The sequence below is a fragment of the Nerophis ophidion genome, linkage group LG07 (assembly GCF_033978795.1).
Source record: "Nerophis ophidion isolate RoL-2023_Sa linkage group LG07, RoL_Noph_v1.0, whole genome shotgun sequence".
NCBI classification, from domain to species: Eukaryota; Metazoa; Chordata; class Actinopteri; order Syngnathiformes; family Syngnathidae; genus Nerophis; species Nerophis ophidion.
The window spans coordinates 23,923,517-23,943,372 of NC_084617.1; the positions used below are offsets into that span (position 1 = coordinate 23,923,517).

General features: G+C 42.6%; 3 long non-coding RNA genes across 4 annotated transcripts in view; 1 reads left to right on the forward strand and 2 right to left on the reverse strand.

The window, feature by feature from the left end:
• LOC133555664 (uncharacterized) overlaps positions 1–4,893 on the reverse strand; it is a 5,214-nt gene extending 321 nt beyond the window's left edge. Inside the window, exons 1-4 of the long non-coding RNA XR_009807359.1 lie at positions 4,534–4,893; positions 3,538–3,615; positions 2,927–3,004; positions 2,320–2,397 (exon numbers count right to left, since the gene is read on the reverse strand). This is a non-coding gene — a long non-coding RNA (uncharacterized LOC133555664). The remainder of the gene's footprint in view (positions 1–2,319; positions 2,398–2,926; positions 3,005–3,537; positions 3,616–4,533) is intronic.
• LOC133556083 (uncharacterized) overlaps positions 1–19,856 on the reverse strand; it is a 522,853-nt gene that overhangs the window by 267,714 nt on the left and 235,283 nt on the right. The window lies entirely within an intron of this gene.
• The window catches only part of LOC133556079 (uncharacterized), an 82,805-nt gene that overhangs the window by 8,616 nt on the left and 54,333 nt on the right, over positions 1–19,856 (forward strand). The gene's annotated exons all lie outside the window — the stretch shown is intronic.

The following is a 19,856-nucleotide window of genomic DNA, read 5'->3' on the forward strand; positions in this document are numbered from 1 at the left end:
TCATAACATTACAATATAGTACCATGTATATGCGTTCAGTTTATCAAAGCACCAAGCAAACAGATATGGTCATAATTATTTTAAGTGCACTACGCAGAATAAACACAACATTATTAATATTGCTACTACGGATAATTTGATCCAAAATTCCCTAAAACAGCCCACTACCTATAATATAGGTTTTTTAAACATAAGATCCCTGATAAAAAAAAAATGTTTCTGCTGTTACCTCAGAAATTCCCTGTTCAGATGTTATGATTGTGGCTCAGAGTTTTGTATGTAGATTATATTTATTTTCCATAACAAACAGGATAACTTAAATACCCTGGCAGTGGTAGTAATAAGCTTAAATGTTTGTATTTACATTTTTTGAGTTGATTTTCATAAAATTTGCTATTTAACTGCTACTGTTTAACAAGGACTGATTTAAATTGTGTTTGCACAACAAATGTTTTGGCGCTTTTGTTCATGTGGAAGAATATTCCAATAAAGGTGCACTACACACTACTTTTGAATTCATTATTGGGCTTTGCGTATATAATGCATTTAATCGCGATTAATAAGAGAAATAGTGTGATTAACTTCGATTAAAAATTTTAATCATTGCCCAGCCCTAATATATATACAAACCCCGTTTCCATAAAAGTTGGGAAATTGTGTTAGATGTAAATATAAACTGAATACAATGATTTGCAAATCCTTTTCAACCCATATTCAATTGAAAGCATTACAAAGACAACATATTTGATGTTCAAACTCAAACTTTTTTTTTTTGCAAATAATAATTAACTTTGAATTTCATGGCTGCAACACGTGCCAAAGTAGTTGGGAAAGGGCATGTTCACCACTGTGTTACATCACATTTTCTTTTAACAACACTCAATAAACGTTTGGGAACTGAGGAAACTAATTGTTGAAGCTTTGAAAGTGAAATTCTTTACCATTCTTGCTTGATGTACAGCTTAAGTTGTCGTGTTTTACGCTTCATAATGCGCTACACATTTTCGATGGGAGACATGTCTGGACTGCAGGCGGGCCAGGAAAGTACCCGCACTCTTTTACTACGAAGACACGCTGTTGTAACACGTGGCTTGGCATTGTTTTGCTGAAATAAGCAGGGGCGTCCATGATAATGTTGCTTGGATGACAACATATGTTGCTCCAAAACCTGTATGGACCATTCAGCATTAATGGTGCCTTCTCAGATGTGTAAGTTACCCATGCTTTGGGCACTAATACACCCCCATACCATCACACATGCTGGCTTTTGAATTTTGCGCCGGATGGTTATTTTCCTCTTTGTTCCGGAGAACACCACGTCCACAATTTCCATATATAATTTGAAATGTGGACTCGTCAGACCACAGAACACTTTTCCACTTTGCATCAGTCCATCTTAGATGAGTTCGGGCCAAGCGAAGCCCGCGGCGTTCCTCTGTGTTGTTGATAAATGGCATTTGCTTTGCATAGTAGAGTTTTAACTTGCATTTACAGATGTAGCGACCAACTGTAGTAACTGACAGTGGTTTTCTGAAGTATTTCTGAGCCCATGTGGTGATATCTTTTATACACTGATGTCGGTTTTTAATGCAGTACATCGCTTACGTGCAGTGATTTCTCCAGATTCTCTGAACCTTTTGATAATTTTACGGACCGTAGATGGTAAAATCCCTAAATTCTTTGCAAAAAAAATGTTTAGCAGTTTTAACATCAAATATGTTGTCTTTGTAGCATATTCAACAGAATTGGGGTTGAAAATTCTTTGCAAATCATTGTATCCTGTTTATATGTACATCTAACACAATTTCCCAACTCATATGGAAACGGGGTTTGAATGTATTTATATATATATAGCCTATTATTTGCGCACTATTTACAAGTTATGTACCAAAAACACGACCACCGAAAAAATACTTTGATCAATGAAAACAGCGCTGCAGAAACCGGCTGTAAACAAGAGGCACTGCATTTTCTGAATTGAAACACTCATTTTAAAGCTTTGACATTAACATTTTAACACACACTACTCTGGTTCAGAAAATATGAGGACCTTATATGAAACACACCTAGGTCTTTCTTGGTTCAAACAATATGAGGACATGACGAGTGCTCACAAGTAGAATTTATGTTGTTGACTTGTAACATCTCCTGTTTTGCTAAACATGAGTTCCAAACTCCCCACTGACTAACATGGATGTACCCTTACGAAAATGTTGTCATATAAACTGATCTGTGAGAGATTAAAATTAATAAATGTCTTTCAAAATATAGGTTGGGTCAAATTTAGAGCAGATATAGTAAAAATAGACATGTAATAACCTGTTGGAGGGATGAAGTCGGTTTATGGCTGTCATCTGAATCTAGAGAATGTTGAGATAGAACCTCAACAGTTGGTTTCTGCAACAAAACACAAAAATATGTCATAACTAATTAATTATAACATTCTCACCACTTTTTGTTGATAAAAATCTGAGCATACAATGCCAGATAAAGGGTAAAGATTATTACAGAGTTTCAGCTCTTAGACAATTCATTAAGAATGTAACACACACAAAAATCTGGTTCAGAAAATATGAGGACCTGAATTGAGACACTCATTTTAAAGCTTTGACATTAACATTGTAACACACATTTTCTGGTTCAGAAAATATGAGGACCTTATATGAAACACACCTAAGTGTTTCTTGCTTCAAACAATATAAGGACATGACGAGTGCTCACATGTAGAATTTATGTTGTTGACTTGTAACATCTCCTGTTTTGCTAAACATGAGTTCTAAACTTTCTACTGACTAACATGGATGTACCCTTGCGAAAAAGTTGTCATATAAACTGATCTGTGAGAGATTAAAATAAATAAATGTCTTTCAAAATATAGGTTGGGTCAAATTTAGAGCAGATATAGTAAAAATAGACATGTAATAACCTGTTGGAGGGATGAAGTCAGTTAATGGCTCACATCTGAATCTGGAGAATGTTGAGATGGAACCTCAACAGTTGGTTTCTGCAACAAAACACAAAAATATAATGTCAGAACTAATTAATTATAACATTATCAGCACTTTTTGTTGATAAAACTCTGAGCATACAATGCCAGATAAATAGAAAATATTATTACAGAGTTTCAGCTCTTAGACAATTAATTAAGAATATAAAACACACTAAAATCTGGTTCAGAAAATATGAGGACCTGAATTGAGACACTCATTTTAAAGCTTGGACATTAACATTGTAACACACACTAATCTGGTTTAGAAAATATGAGGACCTTATATGAAACACACCTAAGTCTTTCTTGGATCAAACAATATAAGGACATGACGAGTGGTCACATGTAGAATGTATGTTGTTGACTTGTAACATCTCCTGTTTTGCTAAACATGAGTTCCAAACTCCTTACTGACTAACATGGATGTACCCTTACGAAAATGTTGTCGTATAAACTGATCTGTGAGAGATTAAAATTAATAAATGTCTTTCAAAATATAGGTTGTGTCACATTTAGAGCAGATATAGTAAAAATAGACTTGTAATAACCTGTTGGAGGGATGAAGTCGGTTTATCGCTCACATCTGAATCTGGAGAATGTTGAGATAGAACCCCAACAGTTGGTGTCTGCAACAAAACACAAAAATATAATGTCAGAACTAATTAATTATAACATTAACAACCACTTTTGGTTGATAATATTCTGAGCATATAATTCTACATAAACAGTAAAGATTATTATAGCGTTTTAGCTCTTAGACTATTATTTAAGAAAGTAACATTCACTAAAATGTGGTTCAGAAAATATGAGGACCTGGATTGAAACACTCATTTTAAAGCTTTGAATTAAACATTGTAACACACACTAATGTGGTTCAGAAAAATATGAGGACCTTATATGAAACACACTGAAGTCTTTTTTAGTTCAAACAATATGAGTACATGACAAGTGATCACATATAGAATTCATGTTGCTGACCTGTAACATCTCCTGTTTTGCTAAACATGAGTTGTAAATTCCACAGACTAACATGGAAGTACGCTTAAAACATTTTTGTCATATAAACTGATCTGTGAGAGGTTAAAAGGATTAAATGTCTTTTGAAGTATAGGTTGTGTCAAGTTTTTAGCAGATATAGGGCAGCACGGTGGGACACGGGTTAGTGCATGTGCGTCACAAATCGAAGGTCCTGAGTAGTCCTGAGTTAAATCCTGGGCTCGTGATCTTTCTGTGTGGAGTTTGCATGTTCTCCCCGTGACTGCATGGGTTCCCTCCGGGTACTCCGGCTTCATCTTACCTCCAAAGACATGCACCTGGGGATAGGTTGATTGGCAACACTAAATTGGCCCTAGTGTGTGAATGTGAGTGTAAATGTTGTCTATTTGTGTTGGCCGTGTAATGAGGTGGCGACTTGTCCAGGGTGTACTCCGCCTTCCGCCCGAATGCAGCTCAGATAGGCTCAAGCACACCCCGCCAACCCAAAAAAGGGACAGGTAGTAGAAACTTGGATGGATGGATGGATAGTAAAATAGTCAAGTAATAACCTGTTGGAGGGATGAAGTCGGTTTATCGCTCACATGAATCTGGAGAATGTTGAGATAGAACATCAACAGTTGGTGTCTGCAACAAAACACATAAAAATAATGTTAGAACTTATTAATTATAACATTATCAGCACTTTTTGTTGTTAACATTATGAGCATATAATGCCAGATAAATAGTAAAGATATTTATAGAGGGTTTCTGTCTCTTGTCCCGCTCATGTCTTGAGATGAACTTCCCTCGGTACTCGACCACAAAAGAACCTTTTTAAATTGATGCAAGAGCAAATACACCATATCCTGATAAAACAGTTTATCAATTAACAATGTTTGGAATATCTGTTTTAAAAAGGAATAATAATAGTCGTTACTTGACTAAAAATTCAATTAAAAACAGAATTACTCTTTCATAAATGTAAATAATTATTAAATTAAGTACAAACCCCGTTTCCATATGAGTTGGGAAATTGTGTTAGATGTAAATATAAACAGAATACAATGATTTGCAAATCCTTTTCAAGCCATATTCAGTTGAATATGCTACAAAGACAACATATTTGATGTTCAAACTGATAAACATTTTTTTGGTGTAAATAATCATTAACTTTAGAATTTGATGCCAGCAACACGCAACAAACAAGTTGGGAAAGGTGGCAATAAATACTGATAAAGTTAAGAAATGCTCATCAAACACTTATTTGGGACATCCCACAGGTGTGAAGGCTAATTTGGAACAGGTGGGTGCCATGATTGGCTATAAAAACAGCTTCCCAAAAAATGCTCAGTCTTTCACAGGAAAGGATGGGGCGAGGTACACCCCTTTGTCCACAACTGCGTGAGCAAATAGTCAAACAGTTTAAGAACAACCTTTCTCAAAGTGCAATTGCAAGAAATTTAGGGATTTCAACATCTACGCTCCATGATATCATCAAAAGGTTCAGAGAATCTGGAGAAATCACTCCACGTAAGCGGCATGTCTGGAAACTAACATTGAATAACCGTGACCTTCCATCCCTCAGACGGCACTGTATCAAAAACAGACATCAATCTCTAAAGGATATCACCACATGAGTTCAGGAACACTTCAGAAAACCACTGTCACTAAATACAGTTTGTTGCTATATCTGTAAGTGCAAGTTAAAGATCTATTATGCAAAGCGAAAGCCATTTATCAACAACATCCAGAAACGCCGCCGGCTTCTCTGGGCCCGAGATCATCTAAGATGGACTGATGCAAATTGGAAAAGTGTTCTGTGGTCTGACGAGTCCACATTTCAAATCGTTTACGGAAATATTCAACATGGTGTCATCCGGATCAAAGGGGAAGCGAACCATCCAGACTGTTATCGACGCAAAGTTGAAAAGCCAGCATCTGTGATGGTATGGGGATGCATTAGTGCCCAAGGCATGGGTAACTTACACATCTGTAAGTTACCCATCTGTTTGGAACAACATTTGCTGCCATTTAAGCGCCGACTTTTTCATGTACGCCCCGGCTTATTTCAGCAAGACAATGCCAAGCCACATTCAGCACGTGTTCAGCTTCATAAAAAAAGAGTGCAGGTACTTTCCTGGCCGGCCTGCAGTCCTATCAAAAATGTGTGGTGCATTATGAAGCGTAAAATACGACAGAGGAGACCCCGGACTGTTGAAGGACTGAAGCTCTACATAAAACAAAAATGGGAAAGAATTCCACCTTCCAAGCTTCAACAATTAGTTTCCTCAGTTCCCAAACGGTTATTGAGTGTTGTTGAAAGAAAAGGTGATGTAACACAGTGGTGAACATGCCCTCTCCCAACTACTTTGGCACGTATTGCAGCCATGAAATTCTAAGTTAATTATTATTTGTAAAAAAAATTATTCCGTTTGGACTTGTCCAGGGTGTACCCCGCCTTCCGCCCGATTGTAGCTGAGATAGGCGCCAGTGCCCCCCGCGACCCCACAAGGGAATAAGAGGTGGATGGATGGATGGATTTACATCTAACACAATTTCCCGACTCATATGGAAACGGGGTTTGTAATTAATGTGTTACTTGAAAAAGAAAAGTTTTAAATATCTAGCATATGCAGTTGAGAGACATTTCATGAGAGCAGAGTGTGTGTGTGCCTTTAAAAAGCTGTGCCTTTTGCCAAGTGACGTGGGACTTCAGCGCCCAGACATAGCAGAATAGTTCAGCTGTATTTTTTAGCTTAGCAGTGGCAGTTAAGATAGTTCTGTTGAATGTTTTTGTTCGCGTGTGGATGAGGCCTCTTTCTATTTGATATCGTGTTCGTAATTACTTCTGGGGGTTGCTTTCTCCTCTCTGAGCTGCTACCTTACCGTGGTAGAGGAGTTTGCGTGTCCCAATGATCCTAGGAGCTATGTTGTCTGGGGGCTTTCATGCCCCCTGGTAGGGTCTCCCAAGACAAACAGGTCCTAGGTGAGTGATCAGACAAAGAGCAGCTCAAAGACTTCTATGGAATTACAACAAAATGAACCCAGATTTCCCTCGCCCGGACGTGGGTCACCGGGGCCCCGCTCTGGAGCCAGGCCCGGAGTTGGGGCACGATGGCGAGCGCCTGGTGGTCGGGCCTGTCCCCATGGGGCCCGGCCGGGCACAGCCCGAAGAGGCAACGTGGGTCATCCCTCCAATGGGCTCACCACTCATAGGAGGGGCCATAGAGGTCGGGTGCATTGTGAGCTGGGCGGCAGCCGAAGGCAGGGCACTTGGCGGTCCGATCCTCGGCTACAGAAGCTAGCTCTTGGGACGTGGAACGTCACCTCACTGGGGGGGAAGGAGCCTGAGCTAATGCGCGAGGTAGAGAAGTTCCGGCTGGATATAGTCGGACTCACCTCGACGCACAGCAAGGGCTCTGGAACCAGTTCTCTCGAGAGGGACTGGACCCTCTTCCACTCTGGCGTTGCCGGCAGTGAGAGGCGACGGGCTGGGGTGGCAATCCTCGTTGCCCCCCGGCTCAAAGCCTGCACGTTTGAGTTCAACCCAGTGGACGAGAGGGTAGCTTCCCTTCGCCTTCGGGTGGGGGGACGGGTCCTGACTGTTGTTTGTGCTTACGCACCAAACAGCAGTTCAGAATACCCACCCTTTTTGGGTACACTCGAGGGAGTACTGGAAAGTGCTCCTCCGGGTGATTCCCTTGTCCTACTGGGAGACTTCAACGCTCATGTTGGCAACAACAGTGAAACCTGGAGAGGCGTGATTGGGAAGAATGGTCGCCCGGATCTAAACCCGAGTGCTGTTTTGTTATTGGACTTTTGTGCTCGTCACGGATTGTCCATAACAAACACCATGTTCAAACATAAGGGTGTCCATATGTGCACTTGGCACCAGGACACCCTAGGCCGCAGTTCCATGATCGACTTTGTAGTTGTGTCATCGGATTTGCGGCCTTATGTTTTGGACACTCGGGTGAAGAGAGGGGCGGAGCTTTCTACCGATCACCACCTGGTGGTGAGTTGGCTGCGATGGTGGGGGAGGATGCCGGACAGACCTGGCAGGCCCAAGCGCATTGTGAGGGTCTGCTGGGAACGTCTGGCAGAGTCTCCTGTCAGAGAGAGTTTCAATTCACACCTCCGGGAGAACTTTGAACATGTCACGAGGGAGGTGCGGGACATTGAGTCCGAGTGGACCATGTTCCGAACCTCTATTGTCGAGGCGGCTGATTGGAGCTGTGGCCGCAAGGTTGTTGGTGCCTGTCGTGGCGGTAATCCCAGAACCCGTTGGTGGACACCAGCAGTGAGGGATGCCGTCAAGCTGAAGAAGGAGTCCTATCGGGTTCTTTTGGCTCATAGGACTCCGGAGGCAGTGGACGGGTACCGACGGGCCAAGCGGTGTGCAGCTTTAGCGGTCGTGGAGGCAAAAACTCGGACATGGGAGGAGTTCGGGGAAGCCATGGAAAACGACTTCCGGACGGCTTCGAAGCAATTCTGGACCACCATACGGCGCCTCAGGAAGGGGAAGCAGTGCACTATCAACACCGTGTATGGTGCGGATGGTGTTCTGCTGACTTCGACTGCGGATGTTGTGGGTCGGTGGAGGGAATACTTCGAAGACCTCCTCAATCCCACCAACACGTCTTTCTTTGAGGAAGCGGTGCCTGGGGAATCTTTAGTGGACTCTCCTATTTCTGGGGGTGAGGTCGCTGAGGTAGTTAAAAAGCTCCTCGGCTGCAAGGCCCCGGGGGTGGATGAGATCCGCCCGGAGTTCCTTAAGGCTCTGGATGCTGTGGGGCTGTCTTGGTTGACAAGACTCTGCAGCATCGCGTGGACATCGGGGGCGGTACCTCTGGATTGGCAGACCGGGGTGGTGGTCCCTCTCTTTAAGAAGGGGGACCGGAGGGTGTGTTCCAACTATCGTGGGATCACACTCCTCAGCCTTCCCGGTAAGGTTTATTCAGGTGTACTGGAGAGGAGGCTTCGCCGGATAGTCGAACCTCGGATTCACGAGGAACAGTGTGGTTTTCGTCCTGGTCGTGGAACTGTGGGCCAGCTCTATACTTTCGGCAGGGTTCTTGAGGGTGCATGGGAGTTTGCCCAACCAGTCTACATGTGCTTTGTGGACTTGGAGAAGGCATTCGACCGTGTCCCTCGGGAAGTCCTGTGGGGAGTGCTCAGAGAGTATGGGGTATCGGACTGTCTTATTGTGGCAGTCCGCTCCCTGTATGATCAGTGTCAGAGCTTGGTCCGCATTGCTGGCAGTAAGTCGGACACGTTTCCAGTGAGGGTTGGACTCCGCCAAGGCTGTCCTTTGTCACCGATTCTGTTCATAACTTTTATGGACAGAATTTCTAGGCGCAGCCAAGGCGTTGAGGGGTTCCGGTTTTGTGGCCACGGGATTAGGTCTCTGCTTTTTGCAGATGATGTAGTCCTGATGGCTTCATCTGGCCGGGATCTTCAGCTCTCACTGGATCGGTTCGCAGCCGAGTGTGAAGCGACCGGAATGAGAATCAGCACCTCCAAGTCCGAGTCCATGGTTCTCGCCCGGAAAAGGGTGGAGTGCCATCTCCGGGTTGGGGAGGAGACCCTGCCCCAAGTGGAGGAGTTCAAATACCTAGGAGTCTTGTTCACGAGTGGGGGAAGAGTGGATCGTGAGATCGACAGGCGGATCGGTGCGGCGTCTTCAGTAATGCGGACGTTGTATCGATCCGTTGTGGTGAAGAAGGAGCTGAGCCGGAAGGCAAAGCTCTCAATTTACCGGTCGATCTACGTTCCCATCCTCACCTATGGTCATGAGCTTTGGGTCATGACCAAAAGGATAAGATCACGGGTACAAGCGGCCGAAATGGGTTTCCTTCGCCGGGTGGCGGGGCTCTCCCTTAGAGATAGGGTGAGAAGCTCTGCCATCCGGGAGGAGCTCAACGTAAAGCCGCTGCTCCTCTACATCGAGAGGAGCCAGATGAAGTGGTTCGGATATCTGGTCAGGATGCCACCCGAACACCTCCCTAGGGAGGTGTTTAGGGCACGTCCAGCTGGTAGGAGGCCACGGGGAAGACCCAGGACACGTTGGGAAGACTATGTCTCCCGGCTGGCCTGGGAACGCCTCGGGATCCCCCGGGAAGAGCTAGACGAAGTGGCTGGAGATAGGGAAGTCTGGGCTTCCCTGCTTAGGCTGCTGCCCCCGCGACCCGACCTCGGATAAGCGGAAGATGATGGATGGATGGATGGATGGGTTGCATGGGTTGCTTTCATTAGTAAAAAGATATTACCTGCACTAACCCTTTTGTGCTTCTAACGCTGTCTTGTTGACATACAATCACATCAAAAGTAGCATGCCAGATTACATAAAACGCATCGTAACAGCGTTGTAGCGTACATAAAAGTTATTAGATTACTCGTTACCGGTAAAAGTAACAGCATTAGTAACATCGTTTTCATATACCGCTGTTATACCATCCATCCATCCATCCATCATCTTCCGCTTTTCCGAGGTGGGGTCGCGGTGGCAGCAGCCTAAGCAGGGAAGCCCAGACTTCCCTCTCCCCAGCCACTTCGTCTAGCTCTTCCCGGGGGATCCCGAGGCGTTCCCAGGCCAGCCGGGAGACATAATCTTCCCAACGTGTCCTGGGTCTTCCCCGTGGCCTCCTACCAGTTGGACGTGCCCTAAACACCTCCCTAGGGAGGCGTTCGGGTGGCATCCTGACCAGATGCCCGAACCACCTCATCTGGCTCCTTTCGATGTGAAGGAGCAGCGGCTTTACTTTGAGTTCCTCCCGGATGGCAGAGCTTCTCACCCTATCTCTAAAGGAGAGCCCCGCCACACGGCGGAGGAAACTCATTTCGGCCGCTTGTACCCGTGTTCTTATCCTTTCGGTCATAACCCAAAACTCATGACCATAGGTGAGGATGGGAACGTAGATCGACCGGTAAATTGAGAGCTTTGCCTTCCGGCTCAGCTCCTTTTTCACCACAACGGAATGATACAACGTCCGCATTACTGAAGACGCCGCACCGATCCGCCTGTCGATCTCACCATCCACTCTTCCCTCACTCGTGAACAAGACTCCAAGGGGCCATAGAGGTCGGGTGCATTGTGAGCTGGGCGGCAGCCGAAGGCAGGGCACTTGGCGGTCCGATCCTCGGCTACAGAAGCTAGCTCTTGGGACGTGGAACGCTGTTATTCCAAACACTTCTAATTAAAGCCATATAATACAACCTCTATTAGACAGTAAGGAAATGATCCAAATGAGATGTTGATACAGTTACCATTGATATGATACATAACAAGACATACCTTTCCAATCATTGATCCACTGGGCCCTAAAACAAGACTTGTCACATCCAGATCACATAAACTCGGTGGCTTCAGCCTCAGGATTACGTCTCGCTCTTCTTTTGGACACGATGTCTACATCATGTGTTGATGCGCCTAACAAATCCACACATAAAAATGAAAAAAGTCAGTGACACAGAAATAAAACAAAGAACCAAACCCTTCAAAAACTGTTAAATTTAGGATCAGTGCAGACATGAAGCTTCTCAAACAAAGTAGTAATGTAACAATATCAGTAACATGCCAAGTCCACAGTGCTTATCAGCTTGACATATTTGTATTTGAGAAAAAGTATAAACAATTTGAAGAACTCTAGTCTGTCTTGTTTAAAATTAAGAAAAGGTTTACTTGCATAGTGATCAAGGGTGATGGGTCAAATGCAGAGAATAATTTCACCACACCTAGTGTGTGACAATCACTGCTACTTATAATATTCCATGCAACTTAAAAAAAAAAAATTTAAATGCCTTGGCCTTGGCCCAGAACTGAAATGCTTAATTTGACCTCATAAAATCAAATCTGATTGCAATTAATAACAACAAACATTTAACTGTTGTTTACAATGAACTATTTTCCTATGTTAAAAAACATTGGTCTATTTAATTACGTTAAACTTCATTTTATGCTCACCTGATTCAACCATGCTGCCGAAGACTGTCAAAGATGGTTTGTGGCCAAGATAGATGTCCCCTTCCGGTGCTGCAGGTCCCGGAAGTGCTGTTCACTGAGCGCTCTGTTGTGCTCAAAATCGTGTGTGAAGTTTTGTATTTCGATTATAAATGGTCCTTTTGGAAAACCCTTTTTATATATATTCAATATTAAGTGTGATACGTGAGCTGTATAACTTCCATGAGGAAAATAATTAACTAGTGATTTAGCCCTCTGTTAGGATCAGACATCATCCAACGGCCAATCAGGCGGCGCCTAACTGAAAATTGGACCAATCAGACGCCGAGACTCTTCACAGTGGGCGGAAGTAACCATCTTGAATACAATGTGAAGTGAATACCTCCAAAAACAATCCCCAATTGAATCCAAAATTTGTCCCAAAGATAAAAATACCAAAATCATGTGCTATTGTAACCATTTGAAAATATTAAATACTGTATGTAGTTTGAATTCCATTTGAATTATCGCCTTTGTCTCAATCAAGGTTGAAAGTTTTTTTTCAGGCACATTTAAAGTAATTATTGTGCGGCATTGTATTTTAGACAACAGAATAGAAAAAAGCCCAATACAGTAAAATACTGAATCAAACCGATTAAATCATCACCATAATCCCTTTATTACTAATTGTCTAGCCCAAATCCTCTCCAGATAAACCAAATGAATAGATAAAACTAACATAAAAAAGGTTGAGATCATCAGATCAGTTGAAAATGTGTTACTTGATTTAGATTTCAAAAGTATGTTCATTGCTGTAATGATTATATGTTTTTCAAATGTTGGAGTGTGTGAGTTTCTGCCCCACACGACATATGAGGACATATGACATATGAGGACAAGTGTGTGTGTGTGTGTGTCATAATAGCAAAGATGGCCACTAGGGGCAAAATCGAAAGTGACCCAAAAAATTACACACACTTTCACACACTTTTTCTGAAAATTTGACAAATGAAGACTTTAGAGATTTTTGGTCTGGGAACATGCTGGGAGGGTCTAGAACACGATAGCATTGCGGGAAATATGGGGACATGGAAAATGTCCCCATATTTCAACAGGTCCTCATATGTAAGGTGAAATTTCATAAAAATGTCCCCATATGTCACTTTGACAAACGCACACACACACACACACACACACACACACACACACACACACACACACACACACAAACGTGTCGCTCCATGCTGTTAGCATGGAGCGACACGTTCCCAAACACATGTCGAGTCTCCTAGCCCTGCCCCCTCCAAACAACAACAACACTTGTTGCCTTCCCGGCTTCTTCCTCCTTACTCGATTCTTCCAACTTGGCAAACAAAAAACGTCTCCATTCAGGTCCAGCACCCAAGTGTTCCTCGGATCTGACATGACACCTTTTTCCATCACCACCGATCACGGATACTGTACTGACAGCCATGTCCGTGTACAAACCCCGTTTCCATATGAGTTGGGAAATTGTGTTACATGTAAATATAAACGGAATACAATGATTTGCAAATCATTTTCAACCCATTTTCAGTTGAATATGCTACAAAGACAAGATATTTAAAGTTCAAACTCATAAACTTTATTATTTTTTGCAAATAATAATTAACTTAGAATTTCATGACTGCAACACGTGCCAAAGTAGTTGGGAAAGGGCATGTTCACCACTGTGTTACATTACTTTTTCTTTTAACAACACTCAATAAACATTTGGGAACTGAGGAAACTAATTGTTGATGCTTTGAAAGTGGAATTCTTTCCCATTCTTGTTTTATGTAGAGCTTCAGTCGTTCAACAGTCCGGGGTCTCCACTGTCGTATTTTATGCTTCGCAATGCGCCACACATTTTCAATGGGAGACAGGTCTGGACTGCAGGCAGGCCAGGAAAGTACCCGCATTCTTTTACTACAAAGCCACGCTGTTGTAACAAGTGGCTTGGCATTGTCATGCTGAAATAAACAGGGGCGTCCATGATAACGTTGCTTGGATGACAACATATGTTGCTCCAAAACCTGTATGGACCTTTCAGCATTAATGGTGCCTTCACAGATGTGTAAGTTACCCATGCCTAGGGCACAAATGCACTCCCATACCATCACAGATGCTGGCTTTTGAACTTTGTGCCGATAACAATCCGGATGGTTATTTTCTTCTTTGTTCCGGAGTTTCCAAATATATTTTGAAATGTGGACTCGTCAGACCACAGAACACTTTTCCACTTTGCATCAGTCCATCTTAGATGAGCTCAGGCCAATGTTCTGGTGGCGTTTCTGGGTGTTGTTGATAAATGGCTTTCGCTTTGCACAGTAAAGTTTTAACTTGCACTTACAGATGTAGCGACCAACTGTAGTTACTGACAGTGATTTTATGAAGTGTTCCTGAGCCCATGTGGTGATATCCTTTACACACTGATGTCGGTTTTTGATGCAGTACCACCTGAGGGATCAAAGGTCCGTAATATCATCGCTTACGTGCAGTGATTTATCCAGATTCTCTGAACCTTTTGATGATTTTACGGACCATAGATGGTAAAATCCCTAAATTCCTTGCAATAGCTCGTTGAGAAATGTTGTTCTAAAACTGTTCGACAATTTGCTTACAAATTGGTGACCCTCAACCATCCTTGTTTGTGAATTACTTAGCATTTCATGGAAGCTGCTTTTATACCCAATCATGGCACCCACCTGTTCCCAATTAGCCTGCACACCTCTGGGATGTTCTGAATAAGAGTAAGATGACCATTTCTCAACTTTATCAGTATTTATTGCCACCTTTCCCAACTTCTTTGTCACGTGTTGCTGGCATCAAATTCTAAAATGAATGACTATTTGCAAAAAAAAAAAAAAGGTTATCGGTTTGAACATCAAATATGTTGTCTTTGTAGCATATTCAACTGAATATGGGTTGAAAATGATTTGCAAATCATTGTATTCCGTTTATATTTACATCTAACACAATTTCCCAACTCATGTGGAAACAGGGTTTGTACTTGGTATCATTACAGTCAATGTTTGTATAGATCCACCCATTTGTTTACATGCAGGAGCGCTAGCTTGCTCTTAGCAGTTAGCTATTGTATCCCCCTACAGTGTGTAGTGAAGCATGTGTAGCTATTCTTCGTCCTGCAGGGATGATACTTGTAAGAAACTTACTTTATTTGTCACCATGGAGGCGAGGATTAGTGATTTAGAAGTAGCTAAAACACTGTGGAGGGACATTAGTCGCCACTGAACTATGTTTTAAAGCACCATGCAAGCGGTGCTTCAGTGTTTATAGATCACCTTTATTGTTAGTTTTTAAAACAAAATGTCTATTCTGCCTCTTTGGTCTTCATGCTGTTTCTGCTTGTAAGTGCTCTGTGTGTGTGTGTTGACTCACATGCTCCTCGGCTTGTATTGCCAGCAACGTTAAACGTTTTGAATTCTTTAGTAGCGCAGTACTTTATCAGTACCGGTATACCGCACAACCCTAGTCAGAGATCGGGACTCAGACCACACCTCAGAGTCCTTTTGAGGTTTTGACTTGGGAGAGGTCGCGAGGATGAGAGGTTGTGTGAGGGTGCCATTGTGCGTGTGAGCGTGTGATGTGTGTCCTCTCTGGCACTTGTCACGGAAGCCTGCATGGAGGCTCGCCAAGCCTCAGGCGACTAACACTGTGGCGACGGTCACGCCGCCGACAAGAATGTGTTGTGGGATACTCAGCAAGTCTGAAAACAACCATATGCAACCAGATAGCCTGGTAAATACAACACTTACAAAAAGTGTACGAGGGTGTGCCATAACTATCCGATAAAAATCATACATGTTTTATTTCGTAGTGTGGGATTATTTTTTGTGGCGACATCTAGTGGTCACAATAATTCATTAATAGTTAAATGATACGGACACGTTTGTTACTGGATGCTTTCTCATACGCTTCTGCCTTGTAGACTTTGTATGTGTACTGTAAGTAATATGTAAGAATAATTGTTTGATACTTGTTTATGTTGAACAATGTGTTCTGTCTAGCTTTTGTGCTATTGTGTGCTTAGCTGTTGTGTAGCCACTAGCGACTAGTAGCCTAAAGCCTAACATGATTACCTGTGGCAAATGACTTCATTAAAATAGAAGAGAAGACCAATCTTGTGTCCATACACTTACAAACATCATGCAATCATGTGTCTGTCCATTCACATTTGAACATCATGGAAACAAACACCTGTCTGTCCATTTACCTACAAACATCATGTACACAAACACTTGTCTGTCCATTCACAATAAAATATAACATTTTGTGATAATAAAAAAATATTGATGTAATCATTGAAAAGACCGTTTGGCGGAAGAGGAGGAAGACAAAAAAGTGGGAGTTGAAAAAGGAGAATAAGAAGAAAGAGGAGAAGGAAAGGAGGATAAGAAGAATAAGGAAAAGAAAAGGAAAAATTAAAAATAAAGGAGAAGAAGAAGAAGAAGAAAAAGAATAAAAGGAAAAGGGCAAGCAGAAGGAGTAGGAAAAAGAGATGGAGGAGAGGGAAAATTTTGAAGAAGATAAAGGAAACAGAGACAATGAATGGAAATAAGAAGAAGAAAAAGAAAATTGGAAAAAGGAAGCAGGAGGAGGAAGAGAATAATGGGAAGAAGAACAATGTGAAGAAGAAAAAGGAGAAGAAGAAGAAGAAGAAAAAGAATGGGAAGAAGGAAATATAGAAAGATGGGGAAAAAGATACGAATGGGAAGAAGAAAAAGAAACAGAATGAAAAGAAGGGGAGGAGAAAAAGAAGGAGAAAGAGAAGAAGAAGAAGAAGAAGAAGAAGAAGAAGAAGAAGAAGAAGAAAAAAGAAGAAGTAGAAAAAGGACTAAGGGAAGAAGAAAAGAGAAGAAGAAGGAGAGGAACGAAGAGGAGGAAAAATTAAGCAGAAGATGAAGAAAACGAAGAAGATGGGGAGATGTAGAAGTAGATGATGAGGAAGGAGGAGGAGAAGAGGTAAATATAGAAGGAAAAAAGAAGAAGATGAAGGAGGAGGAGGAGGAGGAGGAGGAAAAGAAGAAGGAGGAGGGAAAGAGAGAGATGCAGAAGAAGAAGTATAAAAAGAAGAAAGAGGAGGAGAAGAAGAAGAAGAACAAAAAGAAGAAGAAGAAAAAGAAAAGGAAGAGGAAGGAGAAGAATAAGAAGAAGGACAAGAAGGAGGAGAAGAAGGGAGAGAATGAAAAGGAGAAGGAGAATAAGGAGATGAAGAAGAAGAAGAAGAAAAAGAAGAAGAACAAAATCTAAATTAAAAAGTAGGAGGAGAAGAAGGACAACAAGAAGAAGGACAAAACGGAAAAGAAGGAGGAGAAGAAAAAAAGAAGATGAAGAAGAAGAAGAAGAAAAAGAAGAAGGAAAGGAAGGAAGAGAATGAAAAGGAGCAGTACAAGGAGATGAGGAAGAAGAAGAAGAAGACAAGGGACAAGGAAAAGAAGGAGGACAGTAAGAAGAAGAAAGAAGGAAAAGAAGAAGGATAAGGAGGAGATTAAGAAGAAGTAGAAGAAGAAGAAGTAGAAAAATAAGAAGAAATAGAAGGAAAAGAAGAAAAAGAAGATGATGATGAAGAAGAAAATAAAAAAGGAGATGATAAAAAGTACATCTACACAAGTACACAACAAAAATGTGCGTGCGTGCGTGCGTGCGTGTGTGTGTGACCAACAAGGCTATGCAAGATGGCGGCCAGTTAGCCCACGTCCAACACCAGCCACTTTCGACTCGGCCGCCATCTTTGAAACTCTACAAGCGTCTCTGCGTCCTCCTTCTGTTGCTAGGAGACCGCCTCACTTTGCTCAGGGCGTCAGCTCCTGACCTCTGACCTCCAGGCAGGAGGTCACAGCGTGACCACCATGCTGGGTTGGGGGAGGGGCTTCCTCTGCGTTGTCCTACCACAACACTCCTAATTACCATTACAAAAATATCATTTATGACTTCATTTCATTCTCATAGGAATATTAATATACTAGCATGATAATGCTAGTATATTAAAAAAAAGTGCAACACGCTGCACTGAGTGTAGCTCCGCCCACATAGGTGCCAAAAAAGTACTTCCTCAACAAACCTGAAGGAAATCTTTCAGCCTTCACTCAAGGAGGCAGTAAACACGCCATGTTTACGGTGGTGAGAGGCCACGCCCACATACCTGCCGGGCAGGGCGCTTTTAACGAGCTTGCATGCAGACTTTCAGGCTCCCGTTGGCGCCTCTCCATGCCTGGCAGCGCCATCCAGGCGTTATCTCGCCAGGCTGCAGGTCCATTTTTGTTGCCATGGTAACCGCCACGCCACGCCTGTCCGACGAGGCCACAATGATAAGTCATAACAACAAAATAATGATTTTTTTCTAGAAACAGTCCTCCTTCGCCACATGGCGCCTCAAAGATTACGACTTCGCAATATCGCTCGCTTTTTTTAAAGGGAAAAATGATCACAAGTTCAGAAGGGTTCAAACCAATAAAAATCAGTTCCCAGTGGCTTATTTTATTTTTCGAAGATTTTTTCAAAATTTTACCCGTCCCGGAATATCCCTAAAAAAAGCTTTTAAGTACTTGATATCCGCTATTTGCGAAGCCACTGTCCATTTTCCTGTGACGTCACATAGCGATGCCAATACAAACAGATGGCGGATAGCACAGCAAGATATAGCGACATTAGCTCGGATTCAGACTCGGATTTCAGCGGCTTAAGCGATTCAACAGATTACGCATGTATTGAAACGGATGGTTGGAGTATGGAGGCAGATAGTTAAAAAGAAATTGAAGAAGAAACTGAAGCTATTGACGCTATTCGGCCATGCATGTCTGCCTTAGTATTGCCGGTAAAATATGCGGACCGAACAATCAGGACTTTCGCATTGACACTGGAGCAACTTAAATCCGTCGATTGGTAAGTGTTTGTTTGGCATTAAATGTGGGTGGAAGGAAACGCTGGATGTATTTATAGTTTCAGATGTACATACAGCTAACCTAAATAGCATGTTAGCATCAATTAGCTGGCAGTCATGCCGCGACCAAATATGTCTGATTAGCACATAAGTCAATAACATCAACAACACTCACCTTTGTGATTTTGTTGACTTTATCGTTGGGAATGCATCTGTTTTGAGTGTCGCAGGATATCCAGACATTCTCGCCATCTCTGTGCCATCTCTGTCGTAGCATCGCCGGTAAAAACCAAATGACACTGGAGCAACCTAAATCCGTGGATTGGTATGTGTTTGTTTGGCATTAAATGTAGGTGGAGGAAAAGGCTGGATGCAAATATAGCTACAAATGAGGCATAATGTTGCAATATGTACATACAGCTAGCCTAAATAGCATGTTAGCATCGATTAGTATGCCGTGCTAATCGATGCACATTCTACGTAAATCAACTTGAATCCGTCCCTGTGTTGTTACACCCTCCGACAACACACCGACAAGGCATGATGTCTCCAAGGTACCGGAAAACAGTCGAAAAAACGGAAAATAATAGAGCTGATTTGACTTGCTGCGTGTAATGTGGTGGAGAAAATGGCGTTGACTACCTAGGTGACGTCACGTTCTGACGTCATCGCTCCGAGAGCGATAAATTGAAAGGCGTTTAATTCGCCAAAATTCACCCATTTAGAGTTCGGAAATCAATTAAAAAAATACAAGGTTTTTTTTTTCGGCAACATCAAGGTATATATTGACGCTTACATAGGTCTGGTGATAATGTTCCCCTTTAAGCACGTTCCACACATCCATCCATCCATCTTCTTCCGCTTATCCGAGGTCGAGTCGCAGGGGCAGCAGCCTAAGCAGGAAGCCCAGACTTCCCTCTCCCCAGCCACTTCGTCTAGCTCTTCCCGGGGGATCCCGAGGCGTTCCCAGGCCAGCCGGGAGACATAGTCTTCCCAACGTGTCCTGGGTCTTCACCGTGGCCTCCTACCGG